The following is a 21,819-nucleotide window of genomic DNA, read 5'->3' as shown; positions in this document are numbered from 1 at the left end:
GAGGATTTCCCACAATCCTTTATAGTCCTTGACCCAGAAGTGTTTCCCTCTGTCCATGTGACTAGGAACACTTCCAGGTCAGATAAAAACTCCTTTTTTCTTCAACCCGGAAGTACATCATTCCTCTTGTCCATGTGACTCGGACGTACTTCCGGGGTGTAGGGCAAATAGTCACTGTTCCTCCCTGCAGTGCCTTCCAGCGGCCCCCGTGGTATCCATCAGGGCTGTAGAGGAAAACTCCAATGTACATAATTCCCTGCTGGCATTCGGACACCTCCATGCTGCAGGGAGTGCTCCACCTAGCAGCGTGGGGGTATTGGCTGGGATGAACGGCCGGCCATATATCACTATATTTATATATATGTATATATATATATATATAGTCAGAGGTGGCTGGGGTGGCGACCCGGCCGGGACGCCCAGGAGGGCTTGCGCCTTCCCCAGACCATCTGGGGGCGACCGCCCTGGTTCCTTTGGGGGCCACGGGTACAGAGTTTTGAAGCTCCACCCTGTAAGGGCCCGTGGTCACCACCAGCGGGCGCCCCCATGCCTTTGGAGCCCTGGACCTCAGCACTTCTGCCACACCAGGGGCGTGTCGGCGGGTGATTGCCGGAACCAACCTGGAGCACATCCGGGTGATAATAAAAGGGGCCGCCTCCCTTCATTCAGGGCAAAAGTTGGGAGGGGAGTGGACTGAGCTGGAGAAGAGAGAAGGAGGAGGTCTGAAGAGAAAAGCATTGTATGATAGAATCTCAGATCTTGAAGGAGAAATGTGGATTCTGTCCAAACGGTGGAAAAACACTCTTTCCTTTCACAAATTTCCCAATCTCACCTGCAAGTGTTTTGTGAGTTCGAAAAAAGCTTACGTCAGTGTACCCCATAGTATCTTCTAGAAGGTGCATCAAGAGTACAAGGTTCTGAGGCTACTGCTACATGCCATTTGTCTCCTGTATTTGCAGAGTGAGAGATGTGTTTGCAAACTTGGTGTCGAGTTGAATCCATTCAGTGCAGTTATTTGTATTTATTTAAAAAGTGAACAACTGCCCCAAGTAGAGGGGTTCAAGTACATTTGGGTCAGATATGTTGTTTACAAGTAAGGAAAGAAGTCAATGTGAGATTTACAAAGGAATTGATGCAGTGTCATTGTAAAAGATAGTGCTTATGAAGCAGCAGGCAAATCCTTGAATGAAGCTTTTGACATGACAATAAGCCTACTTCCCAATTTTCTAACCTATGATCATGAGCTCTGGCTAGTAGCCAAAACAATGATACTGTGAGTATGAACTACTGAAATGAAGTTGCTGCACAGATTACTAGGCTTACTTTCAACAAAAGAATAAAGAGCTCAACAATACAGGAGGTTCTTGGCAAGATGGATCATGACAGCAGCAGAGTGTAAGGAAGGCCCATGTGAGGAGAAATGTGGAGAGAAAAGGAATGTCAATTAAAAGGATTGGGGAAACAGAGTCAGACACAAAGCTCTAGAACGAGGTGGCAGGAAAAAAGTTCAAAACAGATGGAGGAAAGTACATGGAACACTGAGGGAGAAAGTAGAGATGGCAATAGTGGACAGTAATCAAACGAAAAGCATAATCCTTGCGAAATATGACATATGAACAACATACAAATTTCAATTGGATTTTTCTTTGATTTGGATTGTTGGATTAGTATGAGTTATTTTGTAAAATTGTATTGACATGGGGCGGCACGGTGGCGCAGTTAGGAGACCCGGGTTCGCTTCCCGGGTCCTCCCTGCGTGGAGTTTGCATGTTCTCCGCGTGGGTTTCCTCCGGGCACTCCGGTTTCCTCCCACAGTCCAAAGACATGCAGGTTAGGTGGATTGGTGATTCTAAATTGGCCCTAGTGTGTGCTTGGTGTGTGGATGTGTTTGTGTGTGTCCTGCGGTGGGTTTGCACCCTGCCCAGGATTGTTTCCTGCCTTGTGCCCTGTGTTGGCTGGGATTGGCTCCAGCAGACCCCCATGACCCTGTGTTCGGATTCAGCGGGTTAGAAAATGGTTGGTTGGTTGAATTGACATGAAGAAGATAGGAGCTCCCTCTTTCTAACTGAACATATTGATAAGGGTCTGTAAACTGCTTTGTGCACTGCAAAATGGTATAAACAACAGTGATTGGCTTATTATGAGGGAATGAAGAAAAGAAGTCATAGAGGGAGTGGGGAGAAAGAGTGGAGAATAAAGAAAGAGAGAGGACTGACTTCATCTGGAGAACGTTAGAACAGTTTTTACAAAAATAAACTATTTAGCCCAAAAAATGCTTATACATACTATTCACCTACCATAGTTTCTCTAAAACACATTGAGTCGAGTTTTGAAAATCCCCAAAAATACTGCAGTGAAAAAATGGTAATATTGGTGGAAATTGTACCCCTAACCAGTTTTCCTCTGTGTCCCCATGCTGGGATCTACTGTACTAATTCCCTTAAAAATTCTGAATACTTCATTCATATCACCTCTTAACCTCTTTTTCTTAAACTAAAAAGATTTACCTAATTCAGTCTTTCTTTATAGCTCTTACTTTACCTATGTGTAACACTTTACATTTACTAAATTTAAATTTTCTCTGCCACAAATATGCCCAAGATTGGTCAGATTCTTCTGTAATGATTTGGCTGGTTCTGAATTATCTGTCATTTCATACCATAACACTCCGATTCAGTGGTGGTCTTCTGAGACCTTCAATGTGTCTTTATTAAATATTAGAACATTAACCAGTGAGGGTTTTTACTGTAATGATCTTATCAGTGATGGGAAAACAGAGTTTTCTTACACTGAGTGAAATATGACTGATGAGTGACACTGCAGTAGTGTTAATTGAAATACAAATTACAATTTTGCGTAGGTAAATAAAGCAGATAATTAAAATGTAAAGATGACAGTTTTGGTACTTTTTGTGTCTTTCAGGTATCTTACTGTAGTTTTTCTAGGAGTTTTGCAGTCTCTCGTATTGACCATTTACAGACCTCCAAAATATAATGCACCTTTTATTGAAAAAGTACCCCACACAATAAAACAGAAAGATCTATGCTGAGCTGTCTAAAATTACTTTGCCATTGGGATAAATGGGGAAGAGAGGACAACTGGTTGTAGTAGTAAAGGAGAGAAAAAATTGGATCATTTGGTTCTAAACAATTGCCAATTTAATAAGAAGTAAAGTGGTGGGATTGTACACCAAGTTAACCCCAACGGACACTCTGGACACCGAGTAAAAGTACCAAGAAGTATTTTAATTTCTTTTCTTCTTAGTGACTGTGCCTTAAGCACCACAGCCACAATAGCACAGGTAGATAATTAAAAAATATACAATTTTCTCTCTAAGTCTCCTCCACACCTCCCAACAAGCTTTGTCCACATCCACCTCACTCTGACTCTCTTGCTGGGTGTACAGCAGTCCTTTTTATAGTCCGTGACTCAGAAGTGCTTCTGTCCTTCCACCCATGTGATTTGCTAGCACTTCCGGGTCAGATGGAGAAGTGGCTTTTTCTTCAGCCCGGAAGTACATCAAAGCTTCCATTCTTGTGGCTTGTGAGTACTTCGGGGCTATGGATGAGGCATGGCTCCTCCAATCCTTTCACAGCTCCTCCTGGTGGCACCCACGGTACCCAACAGTGCTGAGAATCCGAACTCCAAGTCCCAGAATGCCCTGTGGGAATCCGGGGCACCGCTATAATCCAGGTGAGCTGCCATCTATCGTTGAGGGGGAAGCAGTGTCCAAAAGTATCTGCCTTCCCCCATCCTTCCATCCTTTTGGCGTCCCGGCCGGGTTGAGCTGCCTGCCGTCCATCACAAAGGTAACAGTATGAAATAGAAGCCAGATAAGAAATTGTTAACAAAAAAAAACAAAAGAAAATATTATATATACATAAACACACATGTACCAACACAAAAACATAAATAGCAATATAAAATTATGCAAAATAAAAATACATAAGATGAACTCAGTAGTAAAAAAATAAAAAGAATGATTTAACCACTGAAACACACAAACTAAAAAGCAAGTGAATAAAAGTGCTTTTTTAGGAAAAACTTAAAACTATGAAGTATGGGAGCCATCGTTATTACGAGGGGCACACTGTTCCACAATTTAGGACCAGCCACCACAAAAGCGTGATCGCTCCTCAGCTTCAATGGCGTGCGTGGGACATTGAGCAATAGCTGATCTGAAGACCTCAGCTGCCTGGCTGACAAATATGGAACAATAAGCTCAGCCAAATGCTGTGGAGCCAACCCATGATGGGCTTTGAAAACAAACACTAAAATCTTAAAATTCACCTTGTAACTAACAGGGAGCCAATTAAGAGAGGCCAACACTGGAGAGATGTGCTGTTTTTTCTGCTGGTTAAAGCTCTAACAGCTGCACCATTTGGTGCACCATTTGCAGGCGAGACATTGAAAATGCGATACAGATAATTGATCCCATGACGTTGCAAATAGTGTACATGAACATGCTGAAATTGACCCAGAGATGTATTGATGCACAAGAAGATCACTTTCAGCATCTTCTGTAAATGTGAGTACCAAATTTAATCATTTTTCTCTTCACCAGGTAATGCAGTCATCTCGGTGGAGGTGGGCCACTTTTTTGTGGGCCACCACCATTTCTTCATTTCCTGCATAATTCATGGCTTGTTTTAACATTGTTAATTCTTTTTCTTGATAGCTGTTTCCATCTTTGCTTTGGCCCCTCAAGCAGGTCATCCTCAAGTGTGATTATCAATTGTCCTTGTTTTCTCCAGTTCTTGGGCACTGCACCTTCATTCACCTTCCAGAGTCTTTGTCGTACACTTTATTTTCCATCAATTTTTTTTCTTGTCACTAGCCTTTCATCATTCCATATATTCTTTATTAGTCTACTACTGAGACTCACATGATATTTTGTCCATAGCACCAACAACATGACCTCAAAACTATGACACCGTAGTTTAGACTGGATATGTAGATTTCATTACAATGCTCATTTTCTTCTGTGCATTAATCCATTCATTAACTAAAACCTCTTAATCCAATTTTAGGCCTGACTAGAGCTGAAGTTTATCCTGGTAGATTGAGCTGTTTGTGGAGTGCCAGTCAATAGTAGGGTGCACTAATACATACTTACAATCAATTTAGCCTTGAAAATGATGGGGATAAACCTTAATACCCAGTGAAAAACAAACACTTAGAACGGAGGGACTATGTAAACTCCACGATATAAACACAGCCTCCTAAAGCTGTTAGGCATCAGCTTTAACCACTGTGCCTTTTGTTTAAGGTGCGATACTTACTACTACTCTACTACTGCTGAAATTGTGAGCTTGAAATACACTAAGATTTTCTGCTTAGTTCCTTATACTGTACTAATCAGTCTTTTACAGTGGGATGCAAAAGTTTGGGCAACCTTGTTAATAGTCATTATTTTCCTGTATAAATCGTTGGTTGTTACGATAAAAAATGTCAGTTAAATATATCATATAGGAGACACACACAGTGATATTTGAAAAGTGAAATGAAGTTTGTTGGATTTACAGAAAGTGTGCAATAATTGTTCAAACAAAATCAGGCAGGTGCATAAATTTGGGACCCGTTGTCATTTTATTGATTACAAAACTTTTAGAACTAATTATTGGAACTCAAATTGGCTTGGTAAGCTCAGTGACCCCTGACCTACATACACAGGTGAATCCTATAATGAGAAAGAGTATTTAAGGGGGTCAATTGTAAGTTTCCCTCCTCCTTTAATTTCCTCTGAAGAGTAGCAACATGGGGTCACAAAACAACTCTCAAATGACCTGAAGACAAAGATTGTTCACCATCATGGTTTAGGGGAAGGATACAGAAAGCTGTCCCAGAGATTTAAGCTGTCTGTTTCCACAGTTAGGAACATATTGAGGAAATGGAAGATCACAGGCTCAGTTCAAGTTAAGGCTCGAAGTGGCAGACCAAGAAAGATTTTGGATAGACAGAAGCGACGAATGGTGAGAACAGTCAGAGTCAACCCACAGACCAGCACCAAAGACCTACAACATCATCTTGCAGCAGATGGAGTCACTGTGCATCGTTCAACCATTCGGCACACTTTACACAAGGAGATGCTGTATGCGAGAGTGATGCAGAGGAAGCCTTTTCTCTGCCCACAGCACAAACAGAGCCGCTTGAGGTATGCTCAAGCACATTTGGACAAGCCAGCTTCATTTTGGAATAAGGTGCTGTGGACTGATGAAACTAAAATTGAGTTATTTGGGCATAACAAGGGCGTTATGCATGGAGGAAAAAGAACACAGCATTCCAAGAAAAACACCTGCTACCTACAGTAAAATATGGTGGTGGTTCCATCATGCTGTGGGGCTGTGTGGCCAGTGCAGGGACTGGGAATCTTGTCAAAGTTGAGGGACGCATGGATTCCACTCAGTATCAGCAGATTCTGGAGACCAATGTCCAGGAATCAGTGACAAAGCTGAAGCTGCGCCGGGGCTGGATCTTTCAACAAGACAACGACCCGAAACACTGCTCAAAATCCACTAAGGCATTCATGCAGAGGAACAAGTACAACGTTCTGGAATGGCCATCTCAGTCCCCAGACCTGAATATAATTGAAAATCTGTGGTGTGAGTTAAAGAGAGCTGTCCATGCTCGGAAGCCATCAAACCTGAATGAACTAGAGATGTTTTGTAAAGAGGAATGGTCCAAAATACCTTCAACCACAATCCAGACTCTTATTGGAACCTACAGGAAGCGTTTAGAGGCTGTAATTTCTGCAAAAGGCAGATCTACTAAATATTGATTTCATTTCTTTTTTGTGGTGCCCAAATTTATGCACCTGCCTGATTTTGTTTGAACAATTAATGCACACTTTCTGTAAATCCAATAAACTTCATTTCACTTCTCAAATATCACTGTGTGTGTCTCCTATATGATATATTTAACTGACATTTTTTATTGTAACAACCAACGATTTATACAGGAAAATGACGACTATTAACAAGGTTGCCCAAACTTTTGCATCCCATCGTATATAATGCAATTTATCAAGTGAATTGAAAAAATCACACACGTTTAATAATGCATGGCCTGCTTTTTGTATGCATCTGTTGTTTACCGTGTATAAATGTGACAACCAGGCAGGAACTTTTTTAAAAGGAGTCTTTTTTTCTACAGGTTAAACCTGTAATTAAAGCTAATACATGAAAACAAGACTAATTTTCTTGTCATTTATTATTTTTTAATTTTTAAAACTTACTATTTTTGTACATTGAATATAACGACTGCCTCACAGCTCAAGTGACCCAGGTTCAATTCCAGAGCTATGTGTGCGGAGTTAGTGGCATCTCCTTATGTTCGTATGGGATTCCTCCAAGTATGTCACAATATTACCATATCATTAAGATGTGCATTTTAGGATGATAGGCCAGTCTAAACTGGTATGGAATGAGCAAGCCCTGATATGTGCATGAGAATTTCCTTTGGTGTTATGAAAAAAACATCCACTTCCTGTGATCCTGTAGTAGAACAAATGGGTCTGGAAAATAGATGGATGGATTACTGTATTGTAATGTTATTCACTCTGTCTTGTGATGTATTCTATATAGGGTGCAATATAAAATAAAGATTAATTGATCAAAAACATATTGACAAAACATTTCCACCTGCCGGAAATTAAGTGATTAATAGATTAAATGCAAAAAACCAATTGCTGCACAATAAATAAATGAGCTGAGCAGTTACCTTAAAGAACATTCTTATTCAAAAAATGTGGCACTCCAAGTACACAATATCATATGTTTAGTAAGTTGGGAAATGCAAGCATTAGCTTTACTGCCAGCGTTATAACATACATGTGCATTTTGTATAGTTGTTGGGTTTAATCCCATTACAATAGACGCATTTAAGCATTTTCCTAATCAGCTTAACTAACTTGCTCTCCCCAGGCAATGTCAGCTTCTTTACAGAGCTACTTGTGGGATTAATCTCACATAGCACTTTTATGATAGAGCTTTGCTCTGGTCTTATAAATTAGCAAGAAAACAAATCTAATCAAATTTCATTAAAATAAATGTATTAAATGGTGATCAAATGGTCTTGTCAGGATTGCTGAAAAAGAAATCACAGGAACTTATTTCATGAAGTATTGGTCAGATGAACCACTTAAGGAGTATTTACTTTGGTCAACTACAGTATGTATTGTATACAGCTAATTGAGCAGCACTTGTTATTTTAGTGATAAGTGTATTTAACTTTAAATTCATGCCACTGATGTTTATATAGTAATATTACAAATACTGCACTACAATTTTTGAGAAATTCCTCCATGTAGTCTTGTGACACTGTCTAGGATTAGAATTAAATGTAATTAACATATGAACTGGAACCAAAGTCAACTTAAATTATTTAAACAATAATCCATCCATCATCCAACCCGCTATATCCTAACTACAGGGTCACGGGAGTCTGCTAGAGCCAATCCCAGCCAACAAAGGGCGTAAGGCAGGAAACAAACCCCGGGCAGGGTGCCAGCCCACCACAGGGCATTAAACTATAATAGTTGCCAAAACCACAAAAACAGTGCTACCAGGATGAAAACAAGAAAACATATGGAAAAGTATTGACTCACCTATTCTGTTTTACCTCTCACATCAATCTGTTCTTCAATCATTTTTGTATATATTTCCTTTCATGGTTCATAAAAAATTAACTGACAAATTTATAGTACAAAATGAACAATCCAATTACTGTTTATTTCAAAACACCCCCAGAGCTGATGCAAGTATGAGGTTATATTTTTTACAAAATTAAATATATCTACACTGACTTAGTTGCGCTGACAAAAACCTCTCCTTGGAAGTACAGTACTGTCCAAATCCAGTATTTCACCACGTTCCTCTAAATCAACACTCATTCCACTGGGGGAAAAAAAAATTTTTTTGGAAGACTATGCGGAATGTATTGCTGTTCGATTGCTTTTGTACTGCTTTTATTATGTTTTTATTAATGTGTTCAGAATGTAAAATGTAACTGTCAAAACAAGTAACCATTAATCATAGAAGCCTGCAAAAAAAATTAAATGTTTAGTAGAATTCAAAACATTTTTCCCCTACTTGCACCATTGTATTTCTTTCTTCTCTTTGAGCCTCCGTGTTATTTAATAATAATCAGTTTTCATTTCCACTGCTTGTTATAAATGTTGATGCATAAAATCCTACACTGCATAAATGTAACATCAACAGTAAGTCATTAATAATCTTCTTGTTGATAGATATTTAAAATTGATTTAAAGTGCAGTGATGTAGTCAGCAGCTACTGAATTTTACCTCTTGGTGTCTAACTTTGCTAATAATGGTTAAGGGTGCCTCATTGCTACTGATACTGTGTATGTTGCATACATTAATTGCAAAGTGAGTATGTGACACTATTATTTATATATTAATTTTCATATACAGTGTATGGCAGGAAAGATAAAACTTAAAGTACTTAAATGGGAAAGCAAGTGGGCTTAAGAAGTACATATGAAAGTGGGACTTGTGTACAGTGTATCTGCTGATTGTAAAATAACTGCATACCGTAGCACTTACATTAAAAATAGAGAGGAGAATAAAGAGTACTATTGTAGTGAGCACACTGAATGCTCAGAGTTGTACAGTATTTGTTGTTATTTCATGAGCAAGGACAAGGAGATGAGACTCACTGCAATGCTAAAAATTGTGGTCAGAAACAATCTGAGGTCAAATAACAAAAGGGCAGTGGAATAAGAAATCAAGGCCAAAACGTCACTCAAAACAGTAGAAATCTGGTCTGAGGTGCCAAAACTAACAATCAAAAAATGAACACGAAGCACCTGTTACTGCGTCACCATCTAATATACTGTAGACAAAGAACAATGACCACCAACAAGCATAGTGATCACAAACAACATGGCTCTGTCTATGCATTATACAAAGGTAGCAAAAGACAGGAAACAAAATAACATTGACAAAATAATGATAAACATAGCAATTAAAACAGAATATTCACACTAATAAATGATCAAAAATGATTAATGGCCCAAAATGAATGAGAATCATGACAGTTTATACCAAATGGTCCCATTAACAATGACATTTTGCTCACAAAAGTTCTCAGGATGGATTTGCTTTTATTATTTCACAAAATGATCAAAGGGAAATCATTCTCCAGTAATAGTAGTATTGGCACACGTACAGAATACGGTGATATTCTTACTTGAATGTCTGATCAACATGCAACACAATGTCTCACTCCAGGGCTTTCATAAACATAATAGCTTTAGGTTTATGCGATTTCCAGTCTTTCTCTGGGTATTTGCCTTAATGTATATATCTAAAGCTTTTTCTCATCACATTCTTATAAATGCTACATGGATGCATGCATATTTTTATATACAGTATATAAATACTGTATATATATAAGATGTGTATATAATTCTTTAGGTACACACTTAACATATTTTTATTACTGTTTGGTAAAAAAAAAACAAATACATGAAAATGCCGCCCTGACCAAAGCATTGCCTGAGGCGTTTGCCTTGTTGCCGGCCCTGGATGCGACAATATTATTTAACACATCAAACAGGCCACATTAATTGCAAAAATTAACATGTTAATTTTCCCAGGCCTAATATATGTTTACTGTATATATAAACTGCTCAAAAAATTAAAGGAACACTTTTTAATCAGAGTATAGCATCAAGTTAATGAAACGTCTGGGATATTAATCTGGTCAGTTAAGTAGCAGAGGGGGTTGTTAATCAGTTTCAGCTGCTGTGGTGTTAATGAAATTAACAACAAGTGCACTAGAGGGGCAACAATGAGACGACCCCCAAAAAAGGAATGGTTTAACAGGTGGAGGCCACTGACATTTTTCCCTCCTCATCTTTTCTGACTGTTTCTTCACTAGTTTTGCATTTGACTACAGTCAGTGTCACTACTGGCAGCATTAGAAGATACTTGGACCCTACAGATGTTGCACAGGTAGTCCAACTTCTCCAGGATGGCACATCAATACGTGTCATTGCCATAAGGTTTGCTACGTCTCCCAGCACAGTCACAAGGGCATGGAAGAGATTCCAGGAGACAGGCAGTTACTCTAGGATAGCTGGACAGGGCCGTAGAAGGTCCTTAACCCATCAGCAGGTCTGGTCTCTGCTCTTTTGGGTAAGGAGGAACAGAATGAGCACTACCAGAGCTCTACATAATGACCTCCAGCAGGCCACTGGTATGAATGTCTCTGACCAAACAATCAGAAACAGACTTCATGAGGGTGGCCTAAGGGCTCGACGTCCTCTAGTGGGTCCTGTGCTCACTGCCCGGCACTGTGGAGCTCAATTGGCATTTGCCATAGGATACCATAATTGGCAGGTCCACCACTGGTGCCCTGTGCTTTTCACAGATGAGAGGAGGTCCACCCTGAGCACATGTGACAGACATGAAAGGGTCTAGAGAACCTGTGGAGAACGTTATGCTGCCTGTAATGTCATTCAGCATGACCGGTTTTGTGGAGGGTCAGTGATGGTTCGGGGAAGCATATCCATGGAGGGATGCTCAAACCTCTACAGGCACCTTGACTGCCATTAGGTATTGGAATGAAATCCTTGTACCGTTTGTCAGACCCTATGCTGGTACAGTGGGTCCTGGGTTTCTCCTGGTGCACGACATATCTATATATATATAAAACAGTTCCGTGACTGACTGACAGACAACGCGCAGACCAAATCGCTGGACCTAAAGGGCTGAAATTTTGACAGTGCATTCCTATAATGACATGGATAACCGCTAAGAAAGGATTTTTTGAAATTCCATCCCTAAGGGGGTGAATTGGGACACTCCAATACATTTCTTACCACTGAGAAGAGGGGCGAAAGACACGGCGCGCTTGCGTATAATGAGGAAGGGGATGCTGAAATACAGAATAAGCCTATAGAATGGTTTTGTGAATGGGCCATTTGGACTCCAAAAAACTATCAAGCTGCGTTCATTAATGACATGTTGCTGAAGTCCTTTGACAGAGAAGAAATGGTTTACAAGTCGATAGACACTGTCTGTAATGCAGATGAAGCCGTTAACTATCCGGTACAGTTTTTAAATTCCCTTAAACCACCGGGTCTTCCATACCATAGGCTTACTCTGCGGAAGGTCACACCCGTAATGCTCCTTCGTAATTTAAAACCACCGAAACTGTGTAATGGCACTAGACTGCAAAGTCAAAGTAATATCCAATGACCTCCCCTTTGACTTTAAGAGACTGCAATTTCCCCTCAAAGTATGCTTCGCCATGACGATAAATAAACTTTGAAATACGCAAGCGTAGATTTAAGGGAAGATTGTTTCTCTCACGGTCAGTTTTACATAGCATGCTCACGCGTAAGTTCGCCCACGAGCCTGGTAATATTAGTGCTGCCCTATAAAGAAACAAAAAATATTGTGTACAAGGAAATCCTCTAAAAAGCAATTACATATTTACACTCCCACGGCGTCAGAAGTTCCACGTGAAGAAAGTCACGGGCAATAACTATAACTTCATATATATATTTCCGAAAAAAATGTATATTAAAAGAGAGTCCTGTGCGGCGGGTAAAAGCTAGTGTATATATATATATATATATATATATATATATATATATATATATATATATATATATATATATATATATATATATATATATATATATATATGTTCACTCTGCGTCTCCGGCACCCTGCATGAACCTGCCTTCATTGCTCTGCCTAATTCTACTGGTAGAAGGAGGGAGGGAGTGCTGCTGAGTATCTACCTGCTTCAATGCCAGGGTGTTGCCATGAGGTCGCTGCTGTTGCTGCTGGCCTGCTTCTGCTAGACCATTGCCAGAAGGTCAGGTTGCCTTGAGGTGAGCCTCTTCTGGGCAGGCCAGGAAAGGTCCTGCCTTGCTTTTGTGGCTTATTTTGGATGCCTTAAACCCTTTTTGCTATCTTTGTGACTCCTAATCATGACAACAGTATCTTCTGTTTTAAAAACCAGTGATGAAAAAAAAACATTCCTTTCAAGACATAGCTATACTTAATGACTCACAGCCTATGTGGTTCCGTTATTTTGTTTCCTAATAATGCTACTTAAAAAAGGAAATGACAAGTCATTTTTCCTTTTACATAGTTAATGGTCTCAATTAGAAATTCTCCCTTAAGAATGTGTTTACTTTGAAATAATTGCTTCTTTATAACATTAGACTAGCTGCCAAATAGCATGCATTTTTGTTTCATAAACACAAAAATAGCAAGACAAAGCAACCCGGCTGTTAACTGTGCCACCTCACAGCAACAGAGACCTGAATTCAGTTCATAGACTTAATGACGTAGCCAGGAATTATTTTCGTGGGTTGAGTGAGAAAGTACATGAATCGTGATTCTTGTACTTCCAAACTCCAAATCCACCTCTGGCGCTACGCCTATTTCTAGACTCCTCATTGAGTTTAGAAGTTTCCACAGTGTCTGCGTGGGGTTTTTCTCTAGGTTCTCAGTTTTTTTCTTTAATACTCTCAAAGACATGATAAATGTTAAGTTAAATGGCTTGGCATGTTTTAGCCTCGGTGTGTGGCCTTGTTCATTCTTTCTATGTCTTTAATGTTGCTGGATTAGCTACAGCTCTCCACAATCATGCAATGCTAAAAGTCAGTCAGTCATTTTCCAACCCGCTATATCCTAACACAGGGTCATGGGGGTCTGCTGGAGCCAATCCCAGCTAACACAGGGTGCAAGGAAGGAACAAACCCGGGCAGGGCGCCAGCCCACCGCAGATGCTAAAAGTAGAATCTCAAAATGAATGGATGTATGAATATATTAAAAAAAACAGAGGGTGGTAGATTGTCTTGAGCTTCTGCCTCTTATTGCTTGAAGCTTAGTTTGTCTGCACTGGGATGCTAGCTGTGTGGAGGTACTGTGTTCTATGATGTTAGTGCTCTTTGGCTTTACTTCCAATTGTCCATTGTTAAACCTGCTGCTTTCTGCTTTGCATCAGTTACTGTAGTTGGTGGCTTTCTGTAAATATGAATTTGAGTACCTTGGTATAGAAAATAAATTAATGCAAATACAGAAATCTGTATGTTTTGGATTTGTAAATAGGATTACAAAGTTAGTGTTGTCTTTCATATGTTTTAGATGATAACCTGAAAGCGGCCAGGAGAGGGCATGATTGAGACAGCCATTTGTTTTTGCTCAAAGCACTTAGATCATGATACTAAAAACCACAACAGTTTTTATTGCAGCCATTATGTTCACCTGAATAGTTTTAATTATTTGATATATTATTTCGTTTGTCTTATTTGTTGTTGTATTTTAGTGTAGCCCTGATATACTGTATATGCATTGAATTATCATTTTTATCGTGGCTCCGCAGTCCATACTAATCCCTACTTTCTCTACTTCACCACCACCACCTGATCAAAGCACCAGTCCCTACACTGAGGGATTGAAGGCCAGATGTCCACATGACCATCATCATTAAATTCTTTCATGTGAAACCTGAAAACCATGAAGACTGATTTAGAACATTTATGTTAGGTAGAAATGCCCAGTGGGTGCTGGGCGGGCTTATGGCCTTGGAACCCCTGGAGTTTTTTTTTTTTTTCTGTCCTCCTGGCCATTGTAACTTACTTTAGTTTTTGTCATTTAGTATTGCCTTATCTTATTTTTATGGGTTTTTTTTATAAACATTTCTTTCTTCATCTTGTAAAGTGGGAGGCACTGTGGTGCAGTGAGTAGTGCTGCTGCCTTGCAGTTAGGAGACCCAGGTTCGCATCCTGGGTCCTCCCTGCGTGGAGTGTGCATGTTCTCCTCGTGTCTACGTGGGTTTCCTCCCACAGTCCAAAGACATGCAGGTTAGGTGCATTGGCAATTCTAAATTGGCCCTAGTGTGTGTGGGTGTTTGCCCTGCGGTGGGCTGGCACCCTGCCCGGGGTTTGTTCGTGCCTTGCGCTCTGTGTTGGCTGGGATTGGCTCCAGCAGACCCCCATAACACTGTAGTTAGGATATAGTGGGTTGGATAATGGATGGAATGAATCATTTGTATGAAAATGTGCTATATAAATAAATGTTTCAATCCCTATTTAGGGTTAGTACTTAAGACATTGTTTGTGTGTATCTTATAAAGAAACTGTGTACTTCATTAAGACAGATTCTCATACACACATACTGCTGTCAACTAGAGACATCTAGCTCTTTATGATGATGCATGTGTGTGTTAGGAACAGTCACAGCTAGGGCAGAACCATTTAATCAAATGCAGTCTTCATTTTAGAAAACACATAATTCAATCTTGTAAGAATCCTGTTAAAAATAAAAAGATACCCATATGTTGATAAAGGAATGAGACAATTGCGTGTTTCAGCTTTGTTGTTGCATACACCAGTATGGCACATATTCACATATATGAATGTAGAGTGCTCCACTTATTCAACAATATCAGCAAAACCTCACCCTCTTACCTCTCCTTGATTTGCAGTAAAACATATTGTAAGAGAACCAGCACAGAAAAAGGTTTGGGACATGTCTAAGACCCTGTATGATATTACGTAAAAAGAATTAAATGTTTTTTTGCAAAGATGATAGAAGTGTCTTTTCATATGTGAGTCTAACCTGGCCAAATTTCCGGTCATATGGGTTCCAGGAAGAGGTGGGTTCAGGAGGGTGGACAACAGAAGTGACATCTGTGGTGGAATGGCAGTCAGTCTTCTATTCAGTGGTGTAAGAGAGAAGGTATTTAAACTCAGTGGCAAGTAAGTACCATCCCCAGAGCTATTAAGTTGCCTCCCAAGCACACGCATGTGACTATATATATATATATATATATATATATATATATATATATATATATATATATATATATATATATATATATATATATATATATACATATACCGGTATATATATTGTGACAGGTGCCTGGTGTCCATGCCCAGCCGGGATACCCCTGCACACTGTATTCAGGGGAGCAGCCCTGGACAGTGCAATACCTCCCCCTGGAAGCTAGATGGCCGCCCCCCTGGGCTGGTGTAGTGCCTCGGTTTCCCACAGGGCTCCCTGGGAATTGGAGTTGGGGGCAGCCCTGTTGTACCGCCAGGGGGTGCTGTGTTTGGGACTCTTGAGCCCGTGTGGGCAACAGCTTCATCACACCTGGAAGTGCCGCCTGATCTTGGTGATCAAATACCGGTGACCTATAAAAGGGAGCCAGCAACCACCACTCATCGGCCAGAGTCGGGTGGAGGAGGACAAGGTTGCGAGGGAGGAGTGGTGGTGCCAGAGAAGAGAATAGTGTTTGCTTGTGCTGTACTACTGGTGTTTGGGACTGTGTTGTGGCTGGGGGGAATATGGGGAAGACGTGTCCTCCAGCTGAAGAATAATCAAAATCCTTTTATTTTACACGTGCCTCCCGTGTCCAATCTGTGTCGGGTCAGGCGCTATATAGTGCCTTTCACTATATATATATATATATATATATATATATATATATATATATATGTACATACAGTACATCAGGAGTGGGCAAAAGTAGGTGAGGCCACCAATTTGAGCACTTACAAGATATTACCTAATCTGCACTGTGCTGTTGTGACATTCTTTTGAGTTACTAAAGTTAAAAAAGCTATTGTAATAATCATAACGTACATGTCTTTTTCTATACAAACAACTATAAACGTACTTTTGCCCACCCCTTATATATATGGCACAGCATGACACAAACTGGATTCTTTCAAAATCACATCTATTTATCCACTTGATCTCATTTACAGTTTTTCACAATTGTTCAGAATCATTTTAGAAACAATAGTGAAATGCATGCTGAAAAGATAATTGTATGCACATAATCCTTCATAAAGTGAACAAAATAACAATTGTACTTAAAAAGAAAATTGTACTATTCCAACAACTGGTTACCACAGACAACATTAAGAAAAAACACCTATTTTTTCAGAAGCAGTACATCTAATCATATGTGAACAACAACAATAACTTTGTCTTTGATACAAAAAAAAACTAACAGAACATTTAATAAGCATGATGTTTATAAGGCATATACCATATCTGCTATTTGCATTAGGCTATAGATTTTCATCAACATCACACCTAATTTGATCCCTTGAAAGACAACTTGGACAAAAAAGCTTTGTGTGACAAATCATCATAGGCTGCATCCATGACTTCAAAGAGTGTGGCCCGAACATTTGGATTATAGTCATAAACTTTCCACCGCCATGCTGAAAAAAACTCCTTGATGGCATTGAGGAGTGGGAAGCATGCTGGAAGATACATTGATATCCTTGGATGGGCTTGGAACCATTCCTGAACTTCTATGCTATGGTCGAATCTCACATTGACCCACATGATGACAACATTTTGCAACTCTTGCTCTTCCATTGGTTCTCCCAAGCACCATTCTGCAAGCACCATCAAGGAAACACTGGAGATGAACTGCATTATAGGCCTCAACATCAGACTGACAGTGTATGACCCCATTTTGTCCACACTTTGACATTTCCACCATGTTGTCCTGGGATTCGTATTGTATCTCTATGAACAATCAAATTTCAAGCATGTCTCCTTTTCTCCTTTTTCCTGCTTCATCCACAAAAACACAGTCATACCGGATGGCACTGGCTTCCACCTCCATCAAAGATTTACACTACAAACAGTAAAACAATGTCACAATGCATACAATACACATGAATGAAATACAGTTTACTGAATAGTACAGTGAACTATGGAGTATATACAGCAATGTATTATACTGAATAAATGAATACAGTAAACACACTGAGCCTATTACTATATAACACAACTTCATAAAGTACAGGCATATGTGAACATACAGACACTGTGGCTCCTTCACTCTGGCACTGTTCTATTCAATTAGTACCTTATAGACTTGCTTCACTGTTACAAAATTCCTCTTCAAATGCCAGTCAATAGTAGCCAAACTTACAGTTCCAATATTTTTAAAAAACATCATTGTCTTGAATGATTTTCTCTTTTATGTCTTGTAGGTGGAGGGCATTGCTGTCCAGAACCATATTTACTATAGCAGTCTCCTGTTCAGCTATAAAATTTGCCAGTCTGCCACCAGCACATGGTCTTCTCTCTACCCTGCGGTGTACAAAAATCAGATGTTTTTCATGGTATTAGAATGTACGGAGTGACTGAGCTGGTCTGTTCCTTTATGTGTGACTTCACAGTGAATCAACAGCTTTCTACCTCTGCATTCTCACAGAGAATAAACAAGTTTAAAGAGCTGCAACAGAGTTATCAAGATTCAGAAGATCACAAGAGGACTTCAAACAAATAACTCTCAGGTGAAATCTGTACTCTGTGCCATCATTTGTATCAAATAGTTTGTAAATTGTACTGTATTTTCCATGTGTTAGTTCTGTACAAAGTAAAGAGAACTTTGTGATGTGAATGAGAAATCATACAGTTTCCAGTGAATGCATTTGAAGCTGCCCTAACTACATCACTGCATTTGCAATATTTGGCTATTTTTCGTGACATTGCATCCAAACCATAGAGAAAAACTTTAAAATGTATTAATCTTCAAGATAATTAGCAGTCTCTTATAGTGATTCTTTGCCACTGAAAATTTGTAAGTAACAGTGAATCTAATAATTACTAAGGCATAAACTATTGTGCAAGGATGCAGATCCAATGCCAACTGAGTCACTTAACCTGCCCGTGTGCTAATTATAAACAAGATGTAAATAATCGTAATGTAAAGTGATCTTGTGTATAGCTTTAGATAAAGGTGTGTTCCAAATATATAATAATGATAATAATTACTTGTCACTGGTTGCCGCACCCACAACATGATGAAACAGCTTAGGATCCTGGTTGGCAACCCCCCAGGCAGATACGCAGTCCAATCCCACCCTCCGGCAATGACCCTCTATCTGCCGCAGCCAGGTGTTACGTGTGTGTCCCCTTTGTCTGGTCCAGACACTCAGGTCCTCAACTGTGAGGATCTTGCGAGCCGGATCACTCTTGGAGAATCGCGCCACATGGCTGTAGTGCTGTAACTGACGCTCCCGCACAATACAGGTAATGTGCCTCATTCGGGACTCCATGAGCAACCGCACAATTGACACAAAGTCAAACCAGTGGTACTCTAGGATTCTCCAAAAAAACACAGTACTGAAGGAGTCCAGTCTTTGTCTTAGGTCATTGGATAGCATCCATGTCTCGCAACCATATAGCAAAACAGGAAGCACCAGGACTCTAAAGACTTGGACCTTCGTCCTTTTGCATAGATATCATCAGCTCCACACACCCTTTTCCAGCAAGTTCATGACTCCCAGTGCTCTCCTAATCCATCTACTGACTTCATAGGAAGAGTCACCAGAGACATGAATGTTACTGCCAAGGTAAGTAAACCTCTCGACAAGGTCGCCACTCTCTCCGCAAACAGCCACACTGCTAATGGCTGTGCCCAAGAGGTCATTAAAGGCCTGGATCTTGCTTTTTATCCAGGACACTCGCAAGCCCAGACACTCAGACTCCTCGCTCAGTCTCTCGAGCGTCCCAATCAGTGCTTCCACTGACTTAGCGAAGATCACAGCATCGTCAGCATAGTTGAGATCAGTGAATCTTTCTTTGCCAACTGATGCTCTACAGCCTTTGGACCCCACAACCTTGCCCAACAACGAGTCCATGCAAGTACTCAATAGAGTAGAAGTCAGAACACACCCCTGACAAACCCCAGTATCAACTGGGAAAAACGCAGAGGTTCTGCATCCACTCTGCACAGCACTCACAGTACCAGTGTACAGGCCACTTGTACAGAATATTGGTTAAATCCTGTTTGAAAGCACAGTTTTCTGTAATGGCTGAAGTACCAGGTGTCAGAGGTGGCTGGGGTGGCGACCCAGCTGGGACGCCCAGGAGGACCGGAGGGCTTGCGCCTTCCCCAGACCATCTGAGGGCGACCGCCCTGGTTCCTTTGGGGGCCACGGGTACAGAGCTTTGAAGCTCCACCCTGTATGGCCCCGTGGTCACCGCCAGGGGGCGCCCCCATGTCTTCGGAGCAATGGACCTCAGCACTCTTGCCACACCTGTGGGGCCGAGTGTGTTCTTTGTTTACAGAGCAGGGGCTGCCTGGATCCGTGTCAGTGGCGGGGGCATGTCGGTTTGCGGGGCTCCAGTGGCGCGGCAGCAGCTACGAGAGCTGCGGAAAGGGAGCCACTGCCGCTCGTGAAAGCACAAAAAGGCCACCGGACCAGGAAGAGGAGAGCCAAGATGGCTGCGGACCGGAAGTCCCACCCGCTGACAGGCACGGGATTGGCCAGTGTGTTTTGTGTGCCCGCCAATGACTGTATAGAGGTGGGACCAAGGAATGTCCCTCTCGTGCCCGGGAGAGACCTGATTGGGTTGGAGGAAGAGGCCCACAGGAAGTCGCCGGCAAGTGTTGCTGACGGACTGGTGAGCTCACCGTCGGCTAACTTCCTGTCTTTGCCGTCAGCTCTGCGTGAGCTGGAGGCCTGCCTTCAGCCTGCAGAGCAGCGATTGTTACAGGTGCTGCGTGCCCTCCGGGCAGAAACGCTAGTACTGGAGAGGAAGGCGGTCGCGTCCATGGAAGTGCTACAAATGGCGATGAGACGGCGCGACGCTGGATTCTTCAGCTGGAAAGGTATGGCGGGGATGGTGAGTACAGCTGGCCCCGTACTGCATGAAGGAGACTCTGCCGAACTTGGCTGTGATACTAACGATCAGCATCGAGTACGCAGTTCTCCAACAATGGACGCGGCAGGGAGGGCTGTGCGCGAGGTGAGGAGGGAGAGATCGCAGGGGCTGGCAGGACAAGGGCTCATGAGTGCCCTGGGTCCTAGCGCCCTACACTCCGAGCCCGCGGCAGTCTCCCGTCGCTCTGTAGGGACACAGACGGGATCGGATCTGAGCATTTGCCATGCTCAGACCCAGACCGTCACGGCGTCTCAGAAGAAAAGGAGGAATCGAGGGAAGAATGTCGGTTCCTCCGATACGGGAGGACGTGAGGCAGGTGGCTCACGTCCAGTTGCTGGCCGCCCTCTGCAGGGGCAGAGGGAACCTGTAAGGTCAGCGGGGAGGAAAGGATTGCAGGTGGTCCCGTCTGTTTCATCGACAGGAGGGACATGGAACCTGCGGAGGGGGTGCCGAACAGGCAAGTGCCGGCGTGCCGGTCAGAGGGGGGAGCGCTGCCAGTGCGCGGCACAGTGGGACGCCAGGGAAGGGTGTCCAGGGAGCGGCTCTGCCCCCTTGTTTCTGTTTATTGCAGGACCAGACCCTGGACGAGCAGTAGGACCCACTTTGTTGGGAACCTGCCCTCATGCGACGGGCCGTCTGACGTGAGGACTCTCCGCTGGCGAGGGGGTGCCGCCATGGCTGGCAGAGGCTACGAAGGTGCGTGTGGCTCCAACCAAATGGGCAAGAAAACCTCGGAGGGGGTGCTGAAGGTGTGGGCCCTGGGGTGCTGGTAAGAGGGGGGAGCGCGACCTGTGCGAGGCACAGGAGGACGCCAGGTGGTGGCATCCAGGTGGGGTCTCCGCCCCTATGCCTGTTTGGATAACAGGACCGGACCCTGGCTCCTCAGGAGTAGGACCGGCTTCGGGGGTAAGCTGCCCTTGCGGGACGTTCCGCTCCTCCCAAGTGGTCTTCGCTGGCAGTGGGGCACTGTCAGAGGTGGCTGGGGTGGCGACCCGGCCGGGACGCCCAGGAGGACCGGAGGAGGGCTTGCGCCTTTCCCAGACCATCTGGGGGTGACCGCCCTGGTTCCTTTGGGGGCCCACGGGTACAGAGCTTTGAAGCTCCACCCTGTAGGGGCCCGTGG

This window comes from Polypterus senegalus, chromosome 8 (assembly GCF_016835505.1).
Source record: "Polypterus senegalus isolate Bchr_013 chromosome 8, ASM1683550v1, whole genome shotgun sequence".
NCBI lineage: Eukaryota > Metazoa > Chordata > Cladistia > Polypteriformes > Polypteridae > Polypterus > Polypterus senegalus.
The sequence above is the reverse complement of the archived record's forward strand: the minus strand, read 5'-3'. Positions refer to the sequence as shown.